At 43.1% G+C, this 14,249-nt stretch overlaps 1 long non-coding RNA gene across 1 annotated transcript; it reads right to left on the reverse strand.

Moving 5' to 3' along the window:
- Positions 1-556: 556 nt before the first annotated feature.
- LOC131504410 (uncharacterized) lies at positions 557-7,243 on the reverse strand. The gene is made up of 3 exons (XR_009257981.1): positions 6,195-7,243; positions 5,623-5,767; positions 557-1,866 (listed from the first exon to the last, which is right to left on the reverse strand). It is a non-coding gene; the product is annotated as an uncharacterized LOC131504410 (long non-coding RNA).
- Positions 7,244-14,249: the final 7,006 nt, after the last annotated feature.

The following is a 14,249-nucleotide window of genomic DNA, read 5'->3' on the forward strand; positions in this document are numbered from 1 at the left end:
GACGCGGGGCTCGAACTCACGGACCGCGAGATCGTGACCTGGCTGAAGTCGGACGCTTAACCGACTGCGCCACCAGGCGCCCCACCATCCTGCCCTTTTAAGATAGATTAGGCCATGTGGTATGGCCAGTCATACCCAGACCTGATAGCTCATACTTTAAGCACAGCCTGCATTCTTCCACTAATACAACAATGTGGGTAAAAACAGAAAACAAACAAAAAGAATATGTAACAGAGGTGGCGGGGGAGACTTTTACAGCAATCTTATTGATTGGCTTTGTTCCAGTATTTAGACTCCCAGATGAACAATCTGTAACATTTAGGAGCACCTGGGTGGCTCAGTCAGTTAAGCATCTGACTTTGATTCAGGCTGTGATCTTGTGGTTTGTGAGTTTGAGCCCCGTGTTGGGCTCTGTGCTTACAGCTCAGAGCCCGGAGCCTGCTTCAGATTCTGTCTCCCTCTCTCTCTGCCTCTTCTCTGCTCACATGTGTTTGCGCTCTGTCTCTCTCAAAAACAAATAAACAGTTTTTTTTAGTGCTTATTTATTTTTGAGAGAGAGAGAGAGACAGAAAGAGTGCAAGTGGGGGGAGGGGCAGAGAGAAAAGGAGACACAGAATCCGAAGCAGGCTCCAGGCTCTGAGTTGTCAGCACAGGGCTCGAACTCATGAACTGTGAGATCATGACCTGAGCCCAAGTTGAGGCTTAACTGACTGAAACACCCAGGCACAGCCAAAACAAATAAACATTAAAAAAAAGTAACAACCTGTAACATTTAGAGGCATGATGCGCCCTTCCCCCAGAATGTGCTTATGTCCTCTCCAATATATCCTTGAAAGGGCTTTGCCCTACCCATGCTCCACTGAATGTCAGGGAGTTAGAGTAATTATGCAGGAAATGACTCCAGGTTTCTAGTCCGGATCAGGGTCTAGGAAATGCAGCTGAATAGAGGGACATTGCCATGGGGCTGTCAGGCTTGCTGTACTTTTAGGACTTCGTTCTGAAAAAACATCTGAGCTTAGGGGCACAAGCTCAGATGTGGGGAGGCCTTAGGGAGGATGGGTGATTTGGGCAGAGGCGAAGAATGGCAATGGACAAGGAAGGTGCCGAAGACGGCAGTCTGCCAACCCCCTGAGGGAGCTTAGCAAGTCCTGCCACCCCTCCGGGCTTGAGTCCATCCTTTCTAGAATGACGGGACTGAAGCAGATAATCTTTACAGTTTATGGGTTAATAAGTAATAGAATTTATGAACTAGCTGGCAAAGAATGAGTTATCTGTTTGAAAGAGAAACGGATAAGTCAGTGCTGATTTACTAAGAAGTTACAGAAAATAATTTATGCACTTAAAAATCACATAATTTTTTCTGATCTTAACAAAATTTCATGTTGTGAAGACTATTGTTTTGCAAATACAGAGCTCCTTTCCTTCTAGAAACAAACCCTTACTTTTCTGTTCTTCAACCCTTATACACACACACACACACACACACACACACACACACACACATGCACACCATCCACATAATTACATGCAAGCCACCATGCAGTGCACCATGATTCTGTCTGTCTGCAGATGACCGGTCCAGGGTGATGTGCTTATCCAAGTGGGGACAATGTCAGTCCTTACCTGGAGATTTACATCTGGAAACAGGTGATGTCCAGCTGTTCTTAAGAATTTCAGGACTGGGGGGTGCCTGGGTGGCTCAGTCAGTTGAGCATTCAGCTTTGGCTCAGGTCATGATCTTGAGGTCGGTGGGTTGGAGCCCCACATCAGGCTTTGTGCTGATAGCTCAGAGCCTGGAGCCTACTTTGGATTCTGTGTCTCCTTCTCTCTCTGTTCCTCCCCTGCTCATGCTCTGTCTCTCTGTGTCTCTCAAAAATGAATAAAGGTTTAGAAAATAAATAGATAGATAGATAGATAGATAGATAGATAGATAAATAAAAGAATTTCAGGACTAGGGCCCCTGGGTGGCTCAGCCAGCTAAGCGTCCAACTCCTGGTTTCAGCTCAGGTCATGATCTCACAATTCCTGAGTTCGAGCCCCGTGTCACACTCCATGCTGACAGTGAGGAGCCTGTTTGGGATTCTCTGTCTCCTTTCTCTGCCCCTTCCTCGCTCGTACACTCGCACTCTCTCTCTCTCTCTCAAAATAAATAAATAAACTTAAAAAAAATTTTTTTCAGGACTACAGGGGCACCTAGCTAGCTCAGTCGGTAGAGCAGGCAACTTGTGGTCTTGGGGTCATGACTTTGATACCCAACTTGGGTGTAGAGATTACTTTAAAAAATAAAACGTTAATAAAAAGAACTTCAGGACTCTAAACTGTGAAGTCAGGGGCTTTCAGGAAGCACATTTTCTCTCACTTGGGCCAGAGAAAATTGGTCTGGGAGAAGGTGGGGAGAAACAAAGTAGACATACCGAGAAAAGCCACTGAACTGGAGAACAGGCAGCATTTGCATTTCTGGTTCCAGTAATTGCTAAGGCCTGGCTCTTTTCTTGTCACTGAGTTTCTGAGATAGAACAGGATCCTCACAATAATTTCCCTATGTTGGTTAAAGCACATGTGATTTTCGTCTCTGTCCCTTGCAACCAAAAGGGGGAAAACACCAACTCACAAGTTTTAGAAACATAGAACCTTATAGAAACAAATGTCAATTTTTTTGATTACAAAGAAAACAAAGAATGACCAATAATTCTACCACTTTGAGATAACTTCTTCTAACATTTTGGAATATTTTTCCTGTCACTTTTCTATGCATTTATTAAAAAAATTTTTTTACCGTTTATTCATTTTTGAGAGAGAGAGAGAAAGAGAGAGAGAGAGAGAGAAGAGAGAGAGTCGGGGAGGGGCAGAGAGAGAGGGAGATACAGAATTCGAAACAGGCTCCAGGCTCTGAACTGTCAGCATAGAGCCTGATGTGGAGTTTGAACTCATGAACCATGATATCATGACCTGAGCTGAAGTTGGACACTCAACCAACTGAGCCACCTAGAAGCCCTTCTATGTATTTATTTAAATGAAATTAGAATTTTGACAGGATTTTAAAATTCATGCTTTTTCACTTAATGATCACACTGAGAACAGTCTCTTGTGTCAATATATTCTTCAAAAACATTTTTATGGTTCTAGGATAATTCATGTTTATGATATTTTAATAAATGTATCCTATGAGTGCAAAGAATAATTGGGTTTGATTTGATCCATGAGAACAAGATCCATGATGTAATCAACAGGAAAGAAGAAAGCTGGTTAATATAGAGAGGTGACTTACTGATTTCTGCTAAATAGTAGAAAGAATAAATAGGATAAAAAGAATAAAAAAGAATGAAGTATTTGCATAAAGTCATTTCTTTAGAAAACTGATCATCATCGGGGGCGCCTGGGTGGCGCAGTCGGTTAAGCGTCCGACTTCAGCCAGGTCACGATCTCGCGGTCCGTGAGTTCGAGCCCCGCGTCAGGCTCTGGGCTGATGGCTCGGAGCCTGGAGCGTGTTTCCGATTCTGTGTCTCCCTCTCTCTCTGCCCCTCCCCCGTTCATGCTCTGTCTCTGTCTGTCCCAAAAATAAATAAAAAACATTAAAAAAAAAATAAATAAATAAATAAATAAATAAAAAACGTTGAAAAAAAAAAATTAAAAAAAATAAAAAAAAAAAAAGAAAACTGATCATCAGTAAGTGTCATGATTTCTTCCCTCTTCACTATTTACCCAAAAACAAGGAAATAGTTCTGGAAAGAAATGGAATAGTCAACATTTACTGAGCACTTACAATTTGACAGGCATTATGCTATGCACCTTAAGTGGACTACTGAGTGTGTGTGTGTGTGTGTGTGTGTGTGTGTGTTAAAAACACAACAGGAGTTCTACTCTCCTAATACATTTTTGAGTGTACAATTCAGTATTGTAGACTCTAGGTACAACGTTGTATGGCAGGTCTCTAGAACTTATTCATCTTATTTAACTGAAACCCCATATCCATTGATTAGTAACACTCCATTTCTCCTTTCCCCCAGCCCCTGACAAACACCATTCCACTCTTTGATTCTATGAATTTGACTATTCTAAGTATGTCATATAAGAGGAGTCATGAAGTATTGGTCTTTCTGTGACTGATTTGTTTCACTTAGCATAATGTCCTCAAGGCTCATCCCTATTGTATATTGCAGAATTGTCTTTTTTATGTCTGCATGGTATTCCACTGTATGTACATACCACTTTTTTTCCCCACTCATCTGTCAATAGACATTTAGGTTGTTTCCACATCTTAGCCATTAGGAATAATACTGTAATGAACATGGGGATGCTAATATCACCTCAAGATCGTGACTTCAATTCTTTTGGATAAATACCCCGAAGTTGGATTGTTGGATCATATAATAGTTCTATTTTCATTTTTTTTGAGCCAACGCCATACTATTTTCCAATGTAGCTGTATCAATTTTCATTCCCAACAGTGTGCAAAGATTCCAATTTCACCACATCCTTGCTAACACTCAATGTCTTTTTTTTTTTAATAATTAGTATGAGGTATGAGGTGATACCTCTTTGTGATTTTGATTTGCATTTCCTCGATCATTCTTGATGTTAAGCACCTTTTCATATACCTATTGGCCATTTGTGGGTCTTTGGAGAAATGTTTACTCAAATCCTTAGTCCATTTTTTAACTGAGTTATTATTTTTTTGCTATTGAGTTGTCATGAGCTACTTTTTAAAATATTCAAATATGGGGCTCATGGCTGGCTAAGTCAGTAAAATAATGTGACTCATGATTTCAGGGTCATGAATTCAAGCCCATGTGAGGTATAGAGATTACTTAAATAAATAAAAACTAAAAATATAGTCAAATATTTATATGTGACATCTAATTAACAAGAAAATATTTCAAATTCTTCTCTTGATCTAACTGCAAGAGAAAAGGGACATGAGTACAATCTTGGAAGGGTTTCAGAATAAAAGATTTATAATAAAACTGGTATTAAGTTAATATAAAAGTCATAGTGGAAGTCTCAAGGTGAAAGCCTGGGCCTGATTAAATTGCTTACCACGAGACTGAAACTGACTAGGGTCCTTGGGCTCTCCAAGCAATAGAGGCCAAATAGAAGTTTCAGGCAAGATTTTTACTTGGGGTTATGCTCAAACACAAGGTACACAGCACAAAGGAAACAGTCCTTCATGCTGGTTTTTCCAGAAAAGGCCCAGAAAAGTTTTTACAGAGACTGAGGTGGGAAAGGAGTGACATCTAAGCACGTAAGGGCGAGGAGAGATACAGGAAGTTGGAACGCAGGTGCGGTGGACAGAACATGCTTCTTCATGCATTGTGTGTCTCATTAGCATGTTAAATCTCCCCCGCCCCCCCCCCCCCGCATGGTTTTTAGTATTATAATGAAGTAAAAAGTCGGTGAAAGGTCAGCACTGGAGTCCACCTTGGCACAGACTGGTTTGGTTTGGTCTTCACCAGTCTTTGGAGTTGAGTCTCTCTTTTGGTGAGCATCCTACTTCCGCATTCCTGTGAGGTGTGCTACTCCAGAGGCATAGGGTTGCAGCTATCAAGGAATGCTGGGTTTCAGGCTAGGGCTGCAGGGACCTGAGTCCAGTCCCTGCTCTGTCTCAAGACCAGCTTTACATACCTGAAAATTAAGTGCTGAACAGTGTGGTCATAACTTCTGTCCTTGGTTCCTTTCTCAGACTTCTAATCATTGCTTTTATCATGTGGAGGCCGGCATGGCCTGGTCACGGAGGGCCTTGTTCAGGGTCAGGATTTGATTCTTCATCCTAAGGCATTGAGAAAATCTTAGATAATTGTGCGGAAGGAAGTGACCTGATCCGGTTGACATTTTAGAAGGACTCTGACTGCAGAGTTGGGACCAGACTAGGGAGAAACTTGTGGAAAAATGAGATCAGAGACACTGACAGTGGAGTCCAGGGGACTGCCTATGCAGGTTGAGGCCAGGGTGGCAACAGTGAGGGTGGAGAGAAGCAGAAGGACTCAGCAGACATGTAGTAGGTAGACTCAAAAGGCCTTGGGGGTTAATTAGGGTCAGAGAGTAAGGGGGAAAACAAGACATCTAGAACAACTCTCAGATTTCTAGTTTGGACAACTGAGCGAATGGTAGTAATTTTGAAGACAGAATTCTGAAGGAGAAGCAAGTTTGGAGGGAATAAAATAACTTTAATTTTGGACATGTTGAATTTTCAGTACCTTGTAAACATCCCAATCTTGACAAATGGATCAAAGCAGGAGATAAAGATTGGGAGATCTTTAGGGATGCCTGGCTGGCTCAGTTGGTGGCGCATTCGACTCTTGATCTCAGGATTGTAGGCTCAAATCCTTCATTGGGTGTAGAGATTACTTAAAAATAAAATCTTAAAAAAAAAAAAAAAGACTTGGAGATCTTTGCATATAGGCAGAAGATAAGGATTTGGGGGTCTCTTGTGTTCGCAAGGTCATTAAATCCACAGAAATAAATATCACCCAGGAAGAGAGTTAAGAGTGAAAAGAGAAACCTAAGGAGGACAGAAGAAAGAATGTCTGTCAAGAAGCCTAAGAAGGAGCAGCCAGAGGGGAAGGAAACTAGGGAAGCATAATATCATGGAGCCCAAGAGAAGAGACTACTTCAAGAAGGAGGGAACGGCCCTTAGCATTGATCACTGAGGGAGTCAATAAGGTCATTGACAGTCGCCTTCCCCATGTCCATTCTTTCCTTATTCTTGGCTTGGCATGCTCAGTCCTCACTGACAGACAAGATGAGAAATGAAAAGTGTTTGGCGGCATGGAGCTCACTGGGGCCCTGGGATAAGGGACTCAGAAGTTCTGGAGTGGATTAGCAGTGCGTGTAAGGTGGGACAAGGAAGACCTAAATGAAGATGATAGTGTCAAGAAGTCTGGCTGGCTGGTGGAGGGCAGGGCATGGAGGTAGGGAACACAGATTGAGGGAAAAAATCAGATCAAGGCATGGTTTTGTTTTGAGATAAGCTAGAACATTAAATTACAGGGCAGGGCCAGTAGAGACTGAAGGACCAGGGAGACAGAAGCCAATGGAAAGCAAAGGTTCCTGAGCAGATAACAGGTGATGGCAGCCAGGGCACAGGTGTAGGGACTCCATACAAATGGAAGAAGGCCACATCTTCCACTGTAATAGGAGGGACAGAGAAGGGAAATAGTGGGATAAAGGCAATGGGAAGCCAAGGGTGACAAGGAGTATGAACCAGGAGCCATAGGCTCCCTGAACAATGCTGAATAAGACCCACAGAGCTACGAAGAATTTTCTTTCCTATCTCATCTATTAATAAAACTGCCCATTTAATCTCCAGTGATGGCTTTGTTCACAAATATCAAAGACAATCCTTTATAATAATATAAAAAATCTGAGGCTAAATAATCTAAACATATCTCCTCCTGAATTAGCTTTAAAATTTTTTTTTAAATGTTTTTATTTATTTTTGAGACAGAGAGAGACAAAGCATGAGCAGGGGAGGGGCAGAGAGAGAGGGAGACACAGAATCCAAAGCAGGCTCCAGGATCTGAGCTGTCAGCACAGAGCCTGACGCAGGGCTCGAACTCACAGACCGTGAGACCATGACCTGAGCAGAAGTCGGATGCTTAACTGAATGAGCCACCCAGGCGCCCCCTGAATTAGCTTTTTAAACATGATTTACCGGGTCAAAACTAAATAGTAGGGTTAAAAATGCCTAGGCACATCATTTCAGTATCCTATAGAACACCTCTAGTTAAAATAGCCTCAACACCCCAGCCAGAATGAAAAGAGAAGCTTCAGAAAGAAACTAGACACGGATATCCACTTGGAATAGAATGAAGTTGGACCTTTACCTCACACCATATATAAAAATTAACTCAAAAGGATGAAAGGTCTAAATTATAAGAACTAAAACAGTAAAACTCTTATAAGAAAACATAGGGGTAGATCTTTGTGACCTCGGATTTGGCAATGGAACTTGTAACTAGGATATATAAAGAACTCTTAACTCAAAAAGACCATACAATTAAAAAATGAACAAAGAATATAAATAGACATTTCTCCAGCTACAAAGAAGACAGACGAATAACCGACAAGCCCATGAAAACATGTTCAACACCATCAGTCAATCATCAGGAAGATGCAAATGAAAAAGAAAATGAATACCATCTCATACCCACTGGGATGGCTAGAGTCAAAAGTCAGATAATAACCAGTGCTGGAGAGATGTGGAGAAATCGGAGCCCTCGTACATTGCTGCTGGGAATATAAAATGGTGCGGCCACTTTGGAAAAGTCTGGCAGTTCCTGAAGATGCTAAACAAAGAGTTCCTATTTGACCCAGACATTCCACTCCTAGATTCATACCCAAGAGCAAGGAGAACACACATGCACACAAAAACTTGCACACAAATGTTGGCCATAGCATTATTCGTGGTAACTAAAAGGCAGAAATAACCCAGTTGTCTAGACTGATAAATGGATAAGCCAAATGTGGTATATCCATGTAAGAGGTTATTAGGCCATACAAAGGAATGAAGTTTTGATACATGCTACCATGTGAATAAATCTTGAAAACACTATGCTAAGTGGAAGAAGTTGATCACAGCAGACCATTTCTGTGATTCCATTTATAGGAAATGTCCAGATTAAACAAATAGAGGCAGATTCATTAGTGGTTGCCTAAGGCTTGGGGAGGAGGGGGCGTTGAGGAGTGATAGCTAAAAAGGTTTCTTTTTGAGGTGATGAAGATGTTCTATAATTCTGTGGTAATGGCTGTGCAACTGTGAATATATTAAGAACTATTGTATACCTTAAATGGGTGAATTGTTATAGTACATGAATTATATCTCAATAAAGCTGTTACCAAAAAAAAAAAGAAAGAAAGAAAAGAAAAGAAAGAAAGAAACTTGCAATTGTAGGGAGGCTTTCTTCTACTCAGCCTGCTCCCTCTGCAAGTCACAAACATCCTCAACCACCTGGTCTAAGTAGAGGAGTAGCCCAAAATGTGGGTCCCTGGGATACGGCCACAGAACTGTATCTGGGAACCCAGCAGCCACGGAATCATGCTGGAATTCATGTGTCTTAAGCTGCCTTTTGTCTTGACAACTTGGCTCCTTTCTGCCCTGAGTCGGTCCAGGATAAGTTCTCCTTGTGCCTGCAACACAGTGAGCCCTTATTCCCCGGCATGTGCTAGGTTATATGGCGAGGAAAACCAGCAAGTTCTGAACCCGCTCACTCAGTAGAACTATACCTCAACCTGGACGCAAAGGCAAAAAATGGCACACGCCGCATTATGTTTTTCTCACCACCTACTACAAACAGAAACCGTTGGATTTCTTGGCTTTTACCTCATCTTTTTTTTTAAATCACAACACATTTATTTCTTGAACTCTTGTTGTCCTTTCCCCGTGCTCTGTAGCTTGAAGGATCTGGGAGTGGTGTGCACACTGGAGAATGTGAGTGCACTTCGAAGGGTTGGCAGGGATTCTTGGAATTGGATGATGAATAAAGAGGTACTCTGTGAGTTGAAACACTGTGGTTTTTATTGGATTTTTTTTATTACATAAAAATTTCAACTTTACAGTAAGGAATGAATCATTTAATCATCCAGTTGATTTTGCCATTTCCTGTGAGGCAAGGGAGATGGTGTGGGTCAGATCTTCAAGAATTCTGGGAAATCACATCCTGTAACCAGAAGCCCTGAGGCAGGATGAAACTCAACTTCCTGGGGGAAATAGGAAGGGCATTTAGAAGTGTCCACAGGCTTTGAGGACATAGAAATGGTATTCCTTTATAAAGAAGGGAGGCATAGGCAGTCCCACATTTGGAATTTGGGGGAGAAATCGGGGAATTTGTCTGGAGGGAAAGCTCAAGGCATTGATGCTCTCTGAGCAGCTACTACCTAAGAACACACTGGAACTCTACCACCTGACATAGAGGAATTTCCACAAGACAATGCCGAGGGAGAAGACATAGGGTATGATGAAACCCCCTCCCCAAATTCATGTGGCCTCTCAGAGGGTCCTCATCAGATTGAGCCCCAGTTGCCCCAACGATAATGTGCTCGTTCACATACTCTGTGCTGGCTTGCTTTCCTGTCCTACTTCCCCACACTCTCGCTGTGCTTCCCGGGATCACTCGACAAATAAACTACTTGCACTCAAATCTTTGTCTCAGGGTTGGTCACTGGGGGAATGCAAACTAAGGCCTAGGCAAGGAGCCCCTGGCTGGTGGCCACGATGGACCAAAGGTCACAGCAGACTGACACTAAGACTCCTGCACATCTGTAAGGAGGGGGGAGTCCCCTCAATTTAACCATGGTTGACTATCCAGTAAATGTAACTACATATCACAATTAAAGTTCCAGTCAATCTGGTGGAATGTCATGAATTGACCTAAGTCAATTTGACCATTTGGCCATTGTGATGTTCTTCCGGTAAATGTCAGTAGCTTCTGGAAGTCAGAGGTGGGCAGGGGCTACTGCTCCCTGGCACTATTACCACAACCTCGTTAGCAGATGGCATTGCACAATGAAAGCCAGCCTGGGACCAAGTTACTAGATTAGATGTGTGCTCATTTACTAACAGCACAAAACAATTGTTTCCCGTACTTACATTCTGGGAGAAGTCCCTCTCTGTTCTCCTGGCATGAAAGTTCCACTCCCAAGACAGATGAAATGAGATGGTAGAACCAACGAACTCTGGGGCCCCATTGGGTGATGCGGAGGTCACTGGACCAGCGAGGTTTCTAGACCTCGTGCTTGCTCCAAAGTGTTTATGCTGCTGGGCCTGATGGATTTTTATCCCACAGATTTGAGGATGGGGCCTCTATGATATTTCTAGCCAATCACATATCCCACGTATCCACTCATTTCACCACCGAAAGGATTTTTAACATCCCAGGTGCTGCTCAACAAATCGTCTGATCTTGAAGACATTTGAAATGCTAATATGGCCACCTTTGGAAACTGGATTCCTGTTTAGGCTATTTCAGACTAGCTAACTGCTCCTGGGATGGAGATTAAATTCTCTCTCTCTCTCTCTCTCTCTCACACACACACACACACACACACACACACACACACACACACACAACCTGTTTACATGAAGTTTTTAAATGACCACACCACAATAGAATCAGAGCTAACACTTAAACATTTATTGAGCATTTACTATGTGACAGACACTTAAAATGAACTCCTCTTTGGGGCACCTGGGTGGCTCTGTCAGTTAAGCATCTCTTGATTTCATCTCAGTTCATTATCTCTTGGTTCGTGGGATCGAGCCCTGCGTCGGGCTATGCGCTGACAGCAAGGAGAAGGAGACTGTTTGGGATTCTCCCTCTCCCTCTCTGCCTTTCCCCTGCTCACACTCTCTCAAAATAAATAACGTTAAAAATTTAAAAAAAAAAAAAAAAAAAAAGGAAATCATGTTTAAGCCTCCAATACTTCAATGAGGAGGGCTCTGTGAATGTCGCCATTTTGCAGATGAGGAAGCTGAGATGGAAGGATGTTAACTTCCTTGCCCAAGTCCCACAGTTCATAAGATGCAAGTCAGAGGGTCAGATTCAGAGAACCCACTACACCACACGCCTCTTTGAACTTGGGGCTGGGAAGATATGCATGCCACACTCGGAGCTGGTGGGAGTGGCCACACAAAGACCTTGCTCGTGGCTGCCGGCCCAGGCTCTCTTCTCCAGGATTCGGAATGAGGACCAAGATTCCAGTCAATGTGACTGGCCTCCTGAACTCAGAGTTGCTGTGGGAGTTGCATCCCACTTCACCGGGAAGAGGAGAAAGCTAGTGTGTCAAGCAAGAGCGGTTGGTAACACTCAGAAAAGACTAAGGGGCTTCCAGTACTGAGACCCAACAACATCTCTGACCTTCAGACACACACAATTCCTCTTTTTGGCATGAGTTGTTGCAACCCAGAGTTCTAACGGATGCAGCCATTAAAACATTTCAAGTAAAAAAAAAAAAAAAATCACATGATTATTCTAGGAAGATTCATTGGCAGTGAGAGAAGGAGCTGAAAGCAGAGGAGGGAGTTGACAATAATGATCCAGGCCAACAGAAAATGACCCAGAGGGACAATGGAAATGGAAAAGGGAACTCGAGGCAGGGGGATGTGAAAACTCTAATTCCTTCCCCAAGGTCCATTATATCCTGGTGGCCAGGAAAGGTGCTGGTTTCTCTTCTCCCATAAAGGTCCAATATACTCCTATATATGTTGTTCATAGTTACTTCTTCAGGGATTTATTTAAAACTTCCCCAGCATTTATCATGTCAAGTTTCCAACACAGCAAAGGTTAAAGAGTCTTGTGGATATTCGTACGCACACAGGCCCAGCTCTGAGATCACATCACTGACATTTTGCTGTACCTGGCTTTACCACACACCCAGTCGTACCCGGCCGTCTAAACCCATTAATCCATCCCATCGCTGCTGCCATTCAAACAGCAGACAACAGCACACTTCTCTTCGTGTAATTCAGTGGCAGTATCATTAACTAGAGTTCCACATTTGCCTAGTTGTTTCTTTTAATATAAAATTCAAACAAACACATCTCAAATGTACTTTTGCTGAGTTTTTGGCATACATCTGCATATCCCAAACTTATCAAGATACAGAATACTGCAGCAACATGAGTGGGCCTAGAGGGTAGGATGCTAAGTGAAGTAAGTCAGAGAAAGACAAATATTTTAGGATTTCACTTATATGTAGAATCAAAAGATAACACAAATTTATAAACAAAAAAACAAAGACTCTTATTAAATACAGACAACTGGTGGTTGCCAGAGGGGAGGTGGGCAGGGGGGATGTCAGAGCTCTGGGTGATTAAGAGGTACACACTTCCAGTTATAAAAGAAGTCCCAGAGATGGAAAGTACAGCATAGGAGACAGGCGACAATATTATAATGACACTGTATGGCACCAGATGGCGAGGACACTGTGGTGAGCACGGAGCAACCAACTTGCGGTACCTGAAACGGATACAGCGTCGTATGTCAGTTATAATTGGAGGGGATAAAAAAGATCTAGAATGCTCCCTTCATTCCGGAACACTCCGTCAGGCCCCTTCCCAGCCCCGCCCCCACACCTCCACCCAGGCAATCGCTCCTGCTGCTTTCCGCCCTGGAGGGTCTGGGGATCGGCTGTGTTCCACTCTTCTGGAAGATCCTGCAGGAGCATTGCAAGGCCAGGTCCTGGGGGCAGTCTGAGGGATAAAATGTACTCCGTCTGCATTCCTTTCTGACCCAAGAATGGCACATGCTGTACCCTTTCGGGGCTGGGGAGAAAGAAGCACCACATTCGCCTGGCCCCAAACCTCAGGGAAATGGTAATTTGCAAAGCCCTCCGTGCTGGATTTGGGAGGGGGCGGGAAGCAAGACACACAGCCTTTTATAAAAGTAATACTCAAATCTAAATTTAAAAAAAGTTCATTGCTTTACAAAAACTGGACTAGCTAGCAAAACCGGAAAGTTTTTCTTAACAGAAGGCCAAAAAAGCTTACTGTGTGTATTTCCATATGATTATACACTTCATATCCCTTAATTGCTAGAGGCAGACGATGTAATAGGATTCAAAAGAAAAAAAAAGAACCTGGGCCTGAACCACAAAATAGGCTGAGATGTCTGTGTTTTTAAAGACACAAAAGCATCACTCCAACAAATTGTTTTCCTCTTCAATCTATAAATGATATTTAAAATATTACCCATGGCTGGTTATCAACATACACATCCCTCCTCACATTGGAATCCATAGCACAAACAGGTCTTCCCTCACCCACCTCCATCCTAATATTCTTAAAAAAAAATTTTTTTTAATGTCTATTTATTTTTGAGAGAGAGAGAAAGACAGAGCACGAACTGGGGAGGGGCAGAGAGAGGGACACACAGAGTCCAAAGCAGGCTCCAGGCTCTGAGCTGTCAGCACAGAACCCGATGTGGGGCTCGAACCCACAAGCCGTGAGATCATGACCTGAGCTGAAGTCGGGCGCCTACCCAGGCACCCCTCCATCCTATTCTTAAGGGCAGTATGTTGTGTTGGGGAGGCTGTGGGAAAGGCCTATGTGGAAGGTCATGGTCACTACAGACCAACCCTGCAATGGGCTGTTAAGGGGGAGGTTCCTGTCCCAGCCCCAATCTGTCCTGTCGCAGGGCCAGCTTCATAAATGCTCTGGAGCCCCAGTGGGGCCTAAACAAAGCACGCTAAACAAAGCTGAGGAAACTTGACCTCTGTTGAGCAACTTTGACTGCAACCATAGGAAGGGTTTTGAG

This window comes from Neofelis nebulosa, chromosome 1 (assembly GCF_028018385.1).
Source record: "Neofelis nebulosa isolate mNeoNeb1 chromosome 1, mNeoNeb1.pri, whole genome shotgun sequence".
Taxonomy (NCBI): Eukaryota; Metazoa; Chordata; class Mammalia; order Carnivora; family Felidae; genus Neofelis; species Neofelis nebulosa.